This window comes from Cynocephalus volans, chromosome Y (genome assembly GCF_027409185.1).
Source record: "Cynocephalus volans isolate mCynVol1 chromosome Y, mCynVol1.pri, whole genome shotgun sequence".
NCBI lineage: Eukaryota > Metazoa > Chordata > Mammalia > Dermoptera > Cynocephalidae > Cynocephalus > Cynocephalus volans.
Window position 1 is genome coordinate 9,272,980 of NC_084479.1, and position 16,937 is coordinate 9,289,916.

Sequence of the window (16,937 nt, forward strand, 5' to 3'; positions counted from 1 at the left end):
ATAAGCAAAGGTTCAGGAAGTATGCATGCTATTATCAGCTGAATTATGTCCCTGATCCCAAAATTCATATGTTGAAGTGTTAAACCCACGTATATTATAATGTGACTGTATTTTGAGATAGAACCTCAAAAAAAATTAGTTAAAATGAGTCTGTTCAGGTGAACCCTAACCCAAGTTGACTGGTGTCTGTATGAAATTTGGAAACAAAAAACACATCAGAGATGTGGATGCACAGAAGATAGAACATGTCATGACACAGCATCAAGGTAGCCATCAGAAAGCCAAGGTGAATGAACTCAGAAAAAAACCCAAACCAGCCAACATCTTGATCTTGGACTTCCAGTTTCCAGAAGCGTGAGGAAATAAATTTCTGTTGTCTAAGCACCTAGTGTGCGCTACTTCCGTATGGCATCACTAGCAAACTAATATGCACACCCAGAAAAGGGCTGAGAAAAGTAAAAGCCTTCAACTCCCACACTGGTTGGATTAGTAATGGTCTTCCACTACACAGGGCCAGTCTGCAAACACTGAAAAAGGTAGCTGTTCTTTCAAATGCCTAATTTTCAACAAAAGATTATAAGGCATTCACAGAAACAGGGAACCATGGTTTATCCAAAGGAACAAAATAAATCTCCAGAAACAGACCCTAAAGAAACACAGGTGCTGTGGATTGAATGGCCCCCAGAGCTCATTGAAACTCCTCCCCACCGTGATAGTGTTGTAAGGGTGGGAAATCCTACTATGGTAACTGAAAGATGGGGCCTTTAAGAAGTGATTAGATTGTGAAGACATGAATGGATTAATCCATTGATGGTCTAATGGTGGTCATGGCTATGGCTATGACAGCCTTATAAGGAGAGGGAATGACAAGCTTATCCCCTCTCTCTTGCTCAGCCATTTACCACATGACACCCTGCACTGTTGTGGAGAGTCATCACAAGAACAAGGCCCTCACCAGATACGTTCCCTAGACTTTGGACTTCCCAGCCTCCAAAACTGTAAGCAACACATTTCATTTCTCTAAAAAAACATCCAGCTTCAAGTATTCTGTTATAAGCAACAGAAACGTACTAATACCACAGGTTTTTTTGACTTGCTAGACAAAGACTTTAAAACAACTGTCTTAAATGTGTTCAAAGAGCTAAAGGAAAACATGGCACAGAGTTACAGGAAATCAGGAAAACAGTGTCTGAACAAAATGAGACCATGACGAAAGACAGAAATAAAAAGAATAAAGATAACTGAATGTGCCATAACTAAATTGAAACACTTCCTAGAGGGGATCAACAAAAGATGCAAACAGGCAGAGAAATATCTGAAAACTCAAAGACAAGTCACTAGGAATCAGTGACTCTGATCACCAAAGAGAAAAAAAAGAATAGAGAAAAGTGGATGAGCCGAACAGTATGGCATATCCTCAAGTGAACCAATATCCACACTAGTGGAGTACCAGAAGGAGAAGAGATAAAGAATCAGAGAGAAGTTTTTTTGAAGAAATAATTAATAAAACCTTCAAATTAAAGGTAAGACATGGGACTGGCTAAAGAAATAATTAATAAAACTTTTAAATGAAAGGTAAGACATGGGACTCGCTGGTTAGCTCAGTTGGTTAGAGCAGGATATTTCAACACCAAGGTCAAGGGTTTGGATCCCTGTACTGGCTAACTGTCCTCCCCACCTGCAGAAAAGGGTAAGATATGGACACAAAAATTTTTAAAGCTCCAAGTAAGAGACACACAAAGAGACTCACAGAGACTCACTGTAATCAAACTGTCAAAACACAAAGACAAAGAAGGGATGTTGAAACCAGAAATAAGCGGCTAATGACATACAAGAGATCATTCATAAGATTATCACTGGATATCAGCAGACACACACACCTTGCTGGCCAGAAGGTGATGAGATGATACGCTGAAAGCACTAACACACACACACAGACACACACACGCGCGAGTCAACAATTCTGATAAAACTGTTATTCAAAATTGAAGGGGAAATTAACACAGTCCCAAATAAACAAAAGTGAAGGAGTTTCTCACCACTAGACCTACCTCACAAAGCTTTTCTTTCCCTCGTTTGCTCCCAAATTGTTTTCCTTTTTGTATAGCTGATTTTTTGTAGTGACATATTTTGATTCCCTTGTCACTTCCAAGAAACGCTAAAAGGAGTCATCCAAGTTGAAATGATAGGATGCTAGACAGTTACTCAAAGGCATTAGAAAAAATAAAGTTCTCTGGTAAAACATGGGCAATTATTAAAAAATATTACTGTAATGTTGGTTTGTGAATCCACCTTTTATTCCTTTACTGTATTAAAAAGACAGAAGCATAAAAGTAATTATAAATCTACATTAATGGATACACAATATGTGAAGATGTAATATATGACATTAATAACATAAAGACTGAGTGTGGAGCTGTAAAACCATAGAGTTTTTGCACATAATTGACTTGTGACAGTATCAGTTTAAAATAGATTATTATAACTTTTGGTAGTTATATGTAATCTCAATGATAAGCACTAGTACAAATCTTTACAACATGAGAAAGGGAAATGACAAGGGAATCAAAATATGTCACCACAGGGAGGGAGGTTTTGGTGATGGGCAACAATAATCAGCCACAATGTATATCGACATAATAAAATTTTTTAAAAAACCAAAAAAACCAAAATATGTCACCACAAAAAATCAACTAAACACAAAGGAAAGCAAGTTGGGAGGAAATGAGAGACAGAGAAGCTTTAAAACGTACAGAAAACAAGAAAAAATAACAAAAGGAAGTCCTTTCCTATAGTAATTATGCTATGTGCCTGATTAAACTCCCCAAAGATATGAACTGGCAGAATGGATTACAAAAAACACAGTCCTACTACACATATGCTATCCACAAGAGATTCTCTTTTTAACTAAGGGAACACACAAGTTGAACATAAAAAGATGGAAAAAGATATTCTATAAGAATATGAAGTAAAAGAGAGCAGGAGTGGCTATACTAGTTTCAGACTAAATAAGTATAAGCCAAAAAAAATGTTACCAGAGACAAAGAATGACATTATATGTCATGACAAGGGTTAGTTTACCAGGAAGTTATAACAATTATAAGCCATACACAAATATCAGAGCTTCTAAATACATTAAGCAAACATTGACAGAAGTCAAAGGAGCAATAGACAGTGCCACAATAACAGTGTGGGACTTCCATACAACAATCCTGTTAACAGACAGAACAGTCAGACAAAAGATCAGTAAGAGACTTAACTGAAATACAGAGAACACTTCGCCAAACAAGAGCAGAATACACATTCATCTCAAATACTTCGTGGAACATTCTCCTTAATGACCTATTTGGGGCCATAAAGTAAGTGTCAATAAATTTTCAAAGACTGAAATTATACAAAGTATCTTTTGAGATCACAATAGAAAAAAACTAGAAATCAAGGGCAAAATGAAAATTAAAATATTTTCTTACATGTGGATTATCTAAAAACACACTCTTAAGAAAACCAATGAGTCGAAGTAGAAATCAGAAGATAAAATAGAAACCACACTATCTTGAGAAAAAAGGAAAACATGGTATTCATTGAAGGAAGTGCTAATAGGAAACTTAACAGCTGTAAATGTTTATTTATGTTAAAGAAACATCTCAAATCAACAACCTGACATAACAACTTAAGAAACTAGAGAAAGAAGAACAAATTACACCCAAAGGTAGCAGATGTGAGAAAATAATAAAGAATATCGATGAGATAAAACAGGAAATAGAAAAACAGTAGAGAAAATGAATGAACCAAGAATTGGTTACTTGAACAGATCAATAAAACTGACAAACCTTTAGCTGGATGGACAAAAATATAGAGAAGATTTAAAGTACTACAGAAATGAGTGTGGGTACATTACTACCAATTCTACGTAAAGAAAAAGAATTAATTGTGAGAGAGTACGAGGAAAACCTGTATGCCAACAAATTGGGAAACCTGGATGAAATGGTAAAATCTTGAAAACATACACCCACCAAGACTGAACTGCAAAGAAACAGAAATTCTGAATAGAACTATAACCAGTAAGAAGGTTGAATCAGTAATCAAAAACATCCCAATAAAGTAAGCCCTAGACATGGCTTCAGTCTAATTCCACCTAACATTTATAGAAGAATTAATACCTATTCTCCTCAAATTCTTCCAAAAAACTGAAGAGGAGGAAATACTTCCTAACTCCTTCTATAAGGAGAGACTGCCCTGGTAACAAACCCATACAACAATGCTACAAGAAATACAAAAAAAAAAAAAAAAAGAGGAAACAAAAACCACGGACCAAAAATCCCTTATAAACTCTTATTCAAAAGTTCTCCACAAACTTCTAACAAAACATATTTAGCAGCCAAGGTTATGCACTGTGACCAAGTGGACTTTATTCCTGGAATGCAAGGCTGGCTCAACATACAAAAATTGATCAAAGCTATCTAACACATTAACAAAATGATGGGGGGGAATAACATAACTATCTCAACTATTATGGAAAAAGCATTTGACAAAATTTAAAACTCTTAAATAAAATAAAATAAACACTTAACTTTTAAAAAACTTAAGTTGGGAGCCCACTGGAAGCAGCCAGCAGCAGCACCAGACAGCAGAACCAGGCGGCTCCACGTGGCTCCCTCACCCAGCGCCTTTGACACAGCCAAGTGGGGAGCCCCAGACCCTGCCCCCGTGCCCTGAACTGGTATCTTGCAGGTGAGCCCCCAGGTGCCAGCCAGTGGAATTGCGGCTCCATGTGGCTCCCTCACCCCACCATCTTGAACCCAGGCATGAGGTGGGAGCTCCAGGCCTGGCTCCTGCACACTGAACTGGCTCCGCACAGGAGAGCCCACCAGAAGTGGCCGGCGGCAGCACCACACAGTGGAACCAGGTGGCTCCACATGGCTCCCTCACCCCACCACATTGGAACCAGGCTGGGGGGAGCTCCAGGCCCCAGCCCCACACTCTGAACCAGCACCATGCAGGTGAGCCTACAGGGGGCAGCTGGCAGCAACACCAGATAGCAGAACCATGCAGCTCCACGCAGCCCGCCCCTCAGCCCACCTCAGTCCCAGTGGGGAGCACCAGCCTATGGATCTAACCCACCGACTTAGGCCCAGCAAAACTCCACATGCTAGCAGATCATTCTACAACCACAGAGTCTAGAACAGGAACCAAAGTGGTTTAACTTAACCACCACCACACCTACAGTGAAGTAAGACAGTTCAACCCCCGCAGTAGCAACCAGGGCCACTCCACAGCCAACCTCAGCATAAGAGAAGAAGCAAACCCCCTACCAAATGACCAAGCATTAGTGAAAAAACACTAGAAGTACAAACAATCAAGAAGAAAGGACACCACCAAAAGGATACAGAAATGCCTGAAACTCAGACTCCATGGAACAGGGAATCCTTGAATTGTCTGAAAAAGAATTTTGAGCAATGATCTTAAGAAAACTTGAAGAAATAAAGGAAGACTCAATTAGAGGGCACAATGAAACAAGAAAAAAACATCCAGAATGTGCAGGAGGAAATCTACAAAGAGATTAATACCATAAAAAGAGTGTAACAGAACTTCTAGAAATGAAAGATTCACTCAATGAAATAAAAAACATGACTGAGAGCTTGAGCAGCAGGGCAGAGCAAACAGAAGAAAGAATTTCAGAGCTTGAAGGTGGTCTTTTTGAAATAACTCAGGCAGACAAAAAAAGAAAAAAGAATTAAAAACAACAAGGAAAACCCAAGAGAGAGAGCAGACAACCTCCAAACTGTGGGTATTCCTGAAGGGCAGAAGAAATGAAAAGGTATCAAAAACCTACTTAAGGAAATAGTAACAGAAAACTTCCCAAGTGTAGGGCAAGATACAGACCTTCAGATGCAGAGAGCTCAAAGGTCCCCAAACAGATTCAACCCAAAAAGAATACTCCCCAAGACATCTTATACTTAAATTCATAAAGCTGAAAGTCAAAGTGAGAATTCTCCAAGCAGCAAGAGAAAGGCATCAGGTCACTTATAGGGGAGCACCTGTCAAACTAACAGCAGACTTCTGAACTGAAACCCTATCAGCCAGAAGAAAGTGGAATGATATATTCAAAACACTGAAAGAAAAAAACTGCCAGCCAAGAATTCTTTACCCAGCAAGGCTCTCCTTCAGAAATGAGGGAGAAATAGTGTATTTCCCAGATAAACAAAAGCTGTGGGAGTTCACATAACCAGCCCTGCAAGAAATTCTCAAGGGAGCCATTCATCTGGAATCTGAATAATGGTGACCATCATCACGAATACATAAGCAAGAGCAAAACCCACAGTTAAAACAAAAATGCCACCAAGAAAGAGAAAGAAGCTAAATCATTCTGCCTTAAATTCCCAACTCGCATTGACGAAGAGAAATAAAAGGGGGAACAATGATCAAAGGTATTTAAACAACCTAAACAAGTAGCAATTAAATGCCAGGAATTAAACAAGACTTCTCAATAACTACTCTGAATGTGAATGGACTAAACTACCCATTCAAAAGACACCAACTAACTGACTGGATTAAAAAACTGGACCCAAGTATATGCTGTCTTTAAGAGACCTACCTCACCTGTAAAGACACTCAGTGAAGGGATGGAAAAAGATATACCACACAAATGGAAACCAAAAACGAGCAAGAGTAACTATTCTTATATCAGACAAAATAGACTTTAAAGCAAAAAACATTTAAAAAGACAACAAAGGCCATTAAATAATGATAAAGGGAACTATCTAGATGGAAGACATAACAATCATAAACATGTATGCACCCAATATTGGAGCACCCAGATATATTAAGCAAACACTCTTAGACATAAAGAAGGAGATAGGAGATAGTGGGTGTTCTGAACACCCCTCTCTCAGTATGGGACAGGACTTCCAGGCAACAAGTCAACAGGGAGACACAGGATTTAATCTGCACCCTAGAGCAACTGGACTTAGCAGATATATACAGAACATTTCACCAAACAGCTAAAGAATACACTTTCTTCTCATCAGCTCATGCTACATTCTCCAGGATAGATCACATATTATGTCACAAATCTAGTTTCAGCAAATTTTTAAAAATTGAAATCATTCCAACAATCTTTTCAGGCCACAATGGACTGAAACTGGAGATAAACAATAAGCAAATTGCTGGAAGCTATACAAATACATGGAAAATAAATGAATGACCTATGAGTTCAAGAAGAAACTAAACAAAAAATCAAAAAGTTTCTAGAAACTAATGAAAATAAAGATACATCATACTAAGACTAGTGTGATACTGCAAAAGCAGTACCAAGAGGCAAATTTATTGCAATAAATGCTTATATCAAAAAAATGGAAAGACTCCAAATAAACGACCTAATGCTACACCTCAAAGAACTTGAAAAACAACAACAGTCCAAACCTGAAGGCAGCAGATGGAAAGAAATAATCAAGATCAGAGCAGAACTAAACGAAATAGAGACCCAAAAAACAATAGAAAGATCAACAAAACTAAAACTTGGTTTTTCGAGAAGATAAACAAAAAACATACACCATTAGCTAGATTGACAAAAAAAGGAGAGAGAAGACCCAAATAACAAAAATCAGAAATGAAAAAGGGAGACATTACAACTGATACCACAGAAATACAAATAATCATTAGAGACTTTTATAAACAACTGTATGACAGCAAATATGAAAATCTGGAAGATATGGATAAGTTTTTAGACACATATAAATTACCAAGACTGAACCAAGAACAGACAGAAAATCTGAACAGACCAATAACAAGCAAGGAGATTGAAGCAGTAATTAGCAATCTTCCAACAACAAAAAGTCCAGGTCCAGATGGCTTTACAGCTGAATTCTATCAAACATTTAAAGAGGAGTTAATACCAAACAACTGAAACAGATGCTAGTCTCCCAAACTCATTCTATGAGGACAACATAACTCTGATACCAAAACCAGAAAAAGACACAACAAAAAAAGAAAATTACAGGCCAATATCCTTGATGAACCTACATGCTAAAATCCTCAACAAAATATTAGCAATTAGAATACAGCAACATATTAAAAAAAATTATACACTATGATCAAGTGGGATTCATCCCAGGGATGCAAGGATGGTTCAACATACAAAAGTCAATAAATGTGATACATCACATCAACAAGCTCAAGGACAAAGACCATAAGATTATCTCAATAAATGCTGAGAAAGCATTGGACAAAATTCAACATTCCTTCGTGATAAAGACTCCCAACAAATAAGGTATAGAAGGAAAGTATGTCAACACAATAAGAGCCATTTATGACAAGTTCACTGCCAGTATCATTCTGAGTGGGGAAAAATTGAAGGCCTTCCCCTTAAGGACAGGAACAAGACATCCACTCTCACCACTTCTATTCAACACAGTACAGGATGTACTAGCTAGAGCAATCAGGCAAGAGAACGGAATAAAGGGAATCCAGATTGGAAAAGATGAAGTCAAACGTACCCTATTTGCAGATGACGTGATACTATGTATAGAAAACCCTAAAGACTCTATCAAAAAACTCCTAGAGCTGGTTAATAACTTCAGTAATGTTACAGGATACAAAATAAATGTCAAAACAAAACAAAACAAAAAAACAACCAGTAGCATTTATATACTCAAATAATGAATTAACAGAAAAAGAAATAAAGAAAATAAGCCCATTTACAATTGTCACTAAAAACATACAATACCTAGGGATCCATTTGACCAAGGAGGTGAAAGACCCCTACAATGAGAATTACAAACCACTTCTGAAAGAAATTAAAGAAGACTCAAAAAGATGGAAAGATATTCCATGCTTTTGGGTTGGAAGAATTAACTTTGTGAAAATGTCTATTCTACCCAAAGTTATGTACAGATTCAATGCAATCCCCACCAAAATACCAGTGACATTCTTCACAGAATTGGACAAACAATCTTGCCCTTCTTATGGAAAAACAAAAGACCCCAAATAGCCAAAGCAATCCTGAGCAAAACAACAAAGCCAGAGGCATAACTCTGCCTGAGTTCAAATTATACTAGGAAGCTGTTGTAACCAAAACAGAATGGTACTGGTATAAAAATAGACATTCAGACCAGCGGAGTAGAATTGGAAACCCAGAAATCACTCCTCAGGCTTATCTCTATCTAACATTAGACAAAGGCAACAAACATCTATATTGGTGAAAAGATTGCCTCTTCAACAAGTGGTGCTGGGAAAACTGGATATCCATATGCAGAAGAATGAAACTAGATATGCATCTCTCACCACACACTAAAATCAAGTCAAAATGGATTAAAGACCTAAGTATAAGACCCAAAACTGTAAAATTACTAAGGGAAAATATAGGTGAAACACTTCAGCAGGTAGGTCTGGACGCAGGCTTTATGCAAATGAGCCCGAAAGCACAAGCAGCCAAAGAAATAATAAACATATGGGACTATATCAAACTAAAAAGTTTCTGCACAGCAAAAGAAACAATCAACAGAGTCATAAGACAACCTACAGAATGGGAGAAAATTTTTGCCAACTATGCATCCGACTAGGGACTAATACCCGGAACACATACGGAACTCAAGCAATTATACAGTAAAAAAAATAAATGACCCAATTAAAAAACGAGCAAAGGAGCTGAATAGACATTTTTCAAAAGAAGACATACAAATGGCTAACAGATACATGAACGAATGCTCAACATCACTAGTCATTAGCGAAACGCAAATTAATACCACACTGAGATACCACCTCACTGCACTTAGACTGGCTATGATCAAAAAGACGGTGAATAACAAATGCTGGCGAGGGTGTGGAGAGAAGGCAACACTACTGCACTGCTGGTGTGGTGGCACTGTAAATTAGTACAACCACTTTGGGAAACAATTTGGAGATTTCTCAAACAACTACAGATAGATCTTCCATATGATCCAGCAATCCCTCTTCTGGGTATATATCCAGAAGAATAGAAATCATCATGTCAAAGGGATACCTGCACTCCCATGTTTATTGCACCTCTGTTTACAATAGCCAAGATATGGAACCAAACTAAATGTCCATCAATAGCTGATTCAATAAGGAAACTGTGGTCTGTATACACTATGGAATACTACTCTGCCATAAAAAAGAATGTAATACTCCCATTTACAACAACATTGATGAACCTGGAGAAACTTAAGTTGAGTGAAACAAGCAAAGCACAGAAGAATAAATACCGCAGGTGCTCACTCATATGTGTGAGCTAAGACAGAAAGGAAGGCAGGAAAGAAAGACCACAGTGGTGCCGTGATCCAATAGAGGAAGGGAACATTCCTAGGGCTACAAATTGGAGTGGAGGGGATGGAGGAGGGGAGGAAGGTTGGGGGATAAATGGGAGGGGACAAAGGGTACAAAAGTAATTTCTGGTAACGGATATGTCCCCAGTATGAATCTGCCCCCCACATCAAGGACAGGAGGGTGGACAATCAGCCTTATATCTCATGAATATGCAAAATAAATAAATAAATAAATAAACAAACAAATAAATAATAAATAAATAAAAATAACTTTAACCACACTTAAAAAACAGAAAACACTAAACAAACAAGAAATAAAGGAAACTATTTCAAGACTACATAGGACATATATGTAAAACCCACACCTCAAACTCAGTGGTGAAACACTAAAAGGCTTCTCTAAGATCAGGAACAAGACCAGGATACCCACTGCTGCCACTACTTTTCTCATTCTTTTTTTCTGTGGGGTGGGGAGTGCAGTTGGTATGGGGATTGGAATCCTTGACCATGGTGTTATAACACACTGTTGTAACCAACCGATGGCTGGCCAGTACTAGGATCTGAACCCTTGACCTTGGTGTGATCAACAGTGCATTCTAACCTACTGAGACCACTTGCCAGCCACAATGGCATTTTTGCAGATGTAGAAAAATCCATCCCCAAATAATATGGAATCTCAAAGGACCCTGAATAGCCAAAGCAATCTTGAAACATAAGAACAAAATCCAAAGTCCCACTGCTGATTTTCAAACTTGTGACAATTCTACAATAATCAAAACCATGGAACTGGCATACAGACAGATATACAGAGCAATGAAACAGATTGAGGGACCAAGAAATACACCCTCCCATATACAGTCAAATGATTCTTGGCATCGCCAAGGCCCATTCAATGGGGGAAAAGACTGTCTTTTCAAGAAATGGTGCTAGCAAAAATGGATATTCACAAGCAAGAGAACGAAGTTGGACCTTAAACTTAACCCATAGACAAGAATTAACTCAAAATGGATCGAATGCAAAATCCTAAGAAAACCTGGTGAAAATCTTTGTAACATTAGATTTGGCAATGCTATAGTGGCTATTACACCAGAAGCACAGGCAACACAGAAAAAAATAGACAATTTAGACTATGTCAAATGTTAAAAATTTTATCCATTAAAGAACACTATCAACAGAGTAAAATGCAGCCTATGGAATGAGAAAAAATATTTGTAAATTGCTTACTGGTTAAGAGTTTAAGAGATCAAGGTCTAGAATACATGAAGAATGTGTACAACTCAATAAGAATAAAAAAAAAAAAAAGCAAAAAAAGCAAAGTACCTGAATAGGTATTTCTCCAAAGAGAAACTTGTTAATGCCAATAAGTACATGAAAACATGCTCAACACCACTAACCATTAGAGAAATCAAAATCAAAATCAAATGAGATAGATACCATCCAGTAAGGTGGATATTACTGAAAAGAAAATGAAACAGAGAAAGAAAGGAAATGAGGAAAAGGGAGAGAGGGAGGAAGAAAGAGAGAAAAAGAAAATAAGCTTGATGAGAATGTCAGGAAATTGGATGCCTTGTGCATTGTTGGTAGGAATGTGAAATGGCACAGGTGCTGTGGAAGACAGTATGAATAAGTTGTGAATACTGACAAATGATCACTCTGAAGTGAGAGAATTCTGAAGAATTACTGCTTAACAGACTGCTTGCAAACATCTGATAGCATGATAAAGAATGATGCTGATGTGATTTCCGTCAAGAATGGCCAAGAGAAATGTGGTTCAACACTTGCTGGCCAAAGACCTTGATGACATTCAGGAGAGACATGGGAGTTGAAAGAGCAAATGCCAGAAAGATAAGTATTCTTCTGAAAAAGAAATTGCTCTGTATACACACATATATATGTTACACCACAGGGAATACAATGCTAAAAAGTCTTAATGTGGTGTTCATGATAATGTTATAAACGGACAGTTCCGGGAAGAACAAAAAGATATAGTGGTTTTTTTCCACATCTGGAATTGCTTCAAAAGCCTTTTAAAGGTTTTGGATATAGCAGTAACAGAAGAAGCACTTAAAAACAGAAATGCCACACATTTATCTCCCATTCTACCAGCCAAGAGTCTCACATCAGCAGATAATAGCTGGAGACGTAGAGCTGGTGTTTGCCCCATCTGTACACAGGTGCCCCTTAAGACTTCCCAAGTAAAAATGTCTACTGAAAAATCTTTGGTCTACACTAATGCTAAGTGTTTATAAGGGCTCATGAGTAATCTATTTTTCCCTCATATGCAAGTAACATCCTGGACAAAAACAGAAGCCACCACGTGTATGTATATAATGGGCTGCATTGTGTCCCCAGGGTGGGGGCATATATTTAGGGCCTAATCCTAACACCTGTGAATTTGGCAAACAGGTATTTGCAGATGTAATCAAGATGAGGTCATACTGGATTAGTGTTAGCCTTTAATCCAATCACTGCTGTCCTTACAAAGTGAAGGAGATTTGCAGACATACTCATTTGTGCAGGGGAAAAGGCCATGTGAAGACAGAGGCAGAAACTGAAGTGATGTAGCTAGAAGCCAAAGAACATCATGGATTGCAGGAAACCACCAGAGAAAGTCAGGAAGAAGGCAAGGAGGGCTTCCTCTCTAGTCTCAGAAGGAGCATGGCCCTGACAACATCTTGATTTCAGGCTTCTAGACTTAGAACTTTGCGAAGAATAAATTTATGTTGGTTTATGTCACTGATATATGACAGTGTATTATGGGAACCCTAGGAAATTAATTAACACACTGTGTGGGGAGTGAAATGAGGCCTGCTATAGTTCTCACTAGCCTACTCTATTTTCTTCTCCTGCAGATTTAAGAGCAAATGCTGTATTTTGTCTACTTCCACGGATCACGTCTACCGGGCTACTGCTGAGGCCTAAAAGTAAAGCAAGGTCCACACTGTTACAGTCAAATATACCCACAATTCAACTTCCTTTATAAGAGGAATAATATTCACTGGTATTAATCTGTTTGTGTCGTTATGAGAAAATACGTGGAACTGGGTAATTTATAAAGAAAATGAAATTTATTTACTTACAGTTTCCAAGGTTGGTAAGTCCAAAGTCCATCTAATGGTGGTGACAGTGACCCAGGGGTCCTCACATTGCAAGATGGTGGAAGCGGAGAGAGCAGAGAGAGGGAGACAGACTCTCCTCTTCTTTTAAAGCCCTCAGAACCACGCCCCTGACCACCGTTTTTAATCCATTCACTACTGCATGGTCCTGCAATCCAATCACCTCTTCAAAGGCACCAGCTTTTGATTACCATAATAGGATTTCCCACCCTCTTAACAGTCACAGTGGGGGCTAAGTTTCTAATATATGAAACTTGGGGGACACAATTTAAGTTTCAATAGTTTTGGTGGGTCATAATTCAATCCATTAAATATCAAAAGTGTAAGAAAATAAGGCAGATGGTGTCATCACAATGATACTTTGTTTAAATGGGTGTAGCCAGATAGGGTAGGCATGTAACGTATGGGCTACAGCAGCCTTTCGAGGAATCCCTTCATTTTAACAAAGGAGATAAAAATTATTTTTCTTTAATGTAAATGAGTATACCTGTAAGTCATACAAGTATTTACAATACATACTTCCCCGCCCCCATGGGAATCCTCTTGTCCAAGTACCATATATGTTTCTATGAAGAATAAATGCATGTCTGGTTTAGTTCAGTTGGTAAGAGAATGGTGCAAGGTCCAGGATTTGACTACAGTGCTAGCCAGCCACAGAAAAAGGAAAAGAAAAAAAAAAAGAAAGAAAGAAAGAAAGCAAAGAAGAAAGAAAAATATTGATGCTTGCATTACTTTTCAGGGTTTTTTTTTACGTTTCAGTTTTTATAGAAACTACTGTCCCACTGCTTCACAATGTTCCAAAGAGCTCAAAATAATTTTACAGTGTTTTTAAAATAGCACAAAATCAATTAATTATAAATCACCTTTACAAATTCTATCAAGTGTGGAAGTTTAGAAAACACCTTAAGGCATAAAGTTCATCTGCAAACCCTTCAAAGTGATACTCTTGGTTTACAATAAACCTATACATACCTAGGAAGGAAAAAAAAAAGTGCATCAGTTGAGACAAGAATTTTTCTATCCCTTTCCCAAGACTGCACTAAAGCTGAAACATAAAGGGGGAGAAACCAGCAAAAAACCTCCACTGTGCACTTTATCCGTTCTCACACAATACCTATGAGGACTTCTGGTCCCTCAGGAATTCCTGTGGCCATAAGGTCCTTGACGGGCATTTGTGGCTGTGATGAGCCAGGCAGCCACAAACATACAATACTGCACAAACATTCATAAACCTGAAAATACTTGGCTACCATTCCAGCCAAGATCATTCCCCATATCACACCACTCCCACTTGGTTTCCCTGATGACGTAATATGTGGAACCATTTTCATATACTTGTTTGCTTTCTGTATGTTCTTTGGTGAGTTGTCTTTGGCACATTTTTTAATGGAATTGTTCACCTTTTTAATATCAAGTTTTAAGAGTTACCAGCATATTTTGGATAACAGTCCATTTAAGTCTTTTGCCAATATTTTCTCTCAGTAGTGGCTTGTGTTCTCTTTCTCTTGACAGTGCCTTTGGAAGAGCAACAACAAAAAAATTTATTTTAGTAAAATCCAGCTTGTGAATTCCATATTTCAAGGATCATTCTTTTGGTAATGTATCTAAAAAGTGATCCCCAGACCCAGGATGTTCTAGGTTTTCTCCTACGTTATCTTCTAGAAGCCTTTATAGTTTTATGTTTTACATTTAGGTCTGTGATCCATTCTGAGATAATTTCTGTGAACAGTTTAAGGTCTGTGTCCAGATCATTTCTGGGTTTTGGTTTTCTATTTTTGTTGTTTGTTTTTTTGCATGTGGACATCCAGTTGTTTCAGTACCATTACTTGAAAAGACTGTCTTTGCTCCATTGTATTGCCTTTGCTCCTGTGTCAAAGATCAGTTGACTCTGTTTACATGGATCTACTTCTGGGCTTTCTGTTTGGTTTCATTGGCCTATTTGTTTACTTTTTTACCAATACCACACTGCCTGGATTACCATAGCATTAAGTAAGTTAGCATCAGTGTTGTGATTTGCTTTTCGTCACCCACCAAATGTCTTGCTGAGATTTTTGACAGGGATTGCCTGAATCAACAGCTCACATAGGGAAGAATGACACCTTGGCAATACTGAGTCTTCCTATCCTGCAATATAGAATATCTCCCCACTTATTTAATATTTATTTCTTCCATTAGAGTTTTGCTGCATCCACTTTTTGTGTATGTTTCGGTAGATTTATACCTAAGTACTTCATGTGTGCGTGTCTTAATGTAAATAGAATGATTTAATTTTGAATTCCATTTGTTCATTTCTGGTATATAAAAAAACAGCAGATTTTTGTATATTCACCATTTATCCTATAACCTTGCCATAATTTCTTATAATTGCTTATTCTGTAAATTTTTATTTATATTGACCACTAATAATTGTGCATATGTAGAGGGCACAATGTGAAATGAGCAATTCAGGCTAAAAAACACAACCATCATCTCACTTGCCTGTCATTTCTTTGTGGTGGTAACATTTCAAATCTACTCTTTTAGCACTTTGGAAATATACAATACACCATTATTAAGTATGGTTACTTGCTGAGTGGTAATCACCAGATTATTGGTGATCAACAGAATTTACTCCTCCTACCTAACTGAAGCGTTGTGCCCTTTGACCAAAATTTCTCCTTTCCCTGCCCATCCCCAACCCTCAGACTCAGGTAATGACCACTCTATTCTTTGCTTCTATGAGCCTGAATTTTTAGATCCCACATATAAGTGAGATCGTGGGACATTTGACTTTCTGTGCCTCGCTTATTTCACTTAGCATATCATGTCCTCTAGATTCATTCATGTCAGGCTGAATAGTATTCCATTGTGTAAACACACCACATTTTTATACCTATTCATCTATTGGTGGACACTTTGCTTGTTTCCATATCCTGGCTATTGTGAATAGTGCTGCAATGGACGTGGGTCTGCAGGCACCTCTTTGACATGCTGATTTCCCTTCCTTTCGATACATACCCAGAATTGGGTTTGCTAGATCATACAATAGTTCTACTTCTGGTTTTCTGAAATCTCCGTACTGTCTCTCAAAATGGCTGTACTAATTTTCATTTCCAACAATAATAGCATGTAAGGGTTCCTTTTATCCACAGCCTTGCCAGGACTTGTTAATCTTTCAGCTTTGTAATTACAGCCATTCTAATAGCTGTTGATGTCCCGTGGTTTTTATTTTCCATTTCCCTGATGATTACCGATGTTTAGTATTTTTTCAGGTATCTGTTGGCTTGTTTTTATATGCATTCATCTGATAAATATCTTGTTCATGTGTTCTGCCCCTTTTTAAAATAGGGGTGTTGGTTTTCTTGCTATCAAGTGGTTTGAGTTCCTTGCATATCTTGAATAGACACCCCATACCTGATGTACAATTTGAAATATTTTCTACCAACCCATGGGTTGTCTTTGTACTCTGTTAAATTCACCCTTTGCTGTGCAGAAACTTTAGTTTGACGCAATCCATTTGTCTTTTTTTTTTTTTTTGCTACTCTTGCCTATGCCCTTG

General features: G+C 37.8%; 1 pseudogene; it reads right to left on the bottom strand.

The window, feature by feature from the left end:
* Positions 1-13,106: 13,106 nt before the first annotated feature.
* The window catches only part of LOC134368989 (small ribosomal subunit protein eS4-like), a 33,168-nt pseudogene continuing 29,337 nt past the window's right edge, over positions 13,107-16,937 (bottom strand).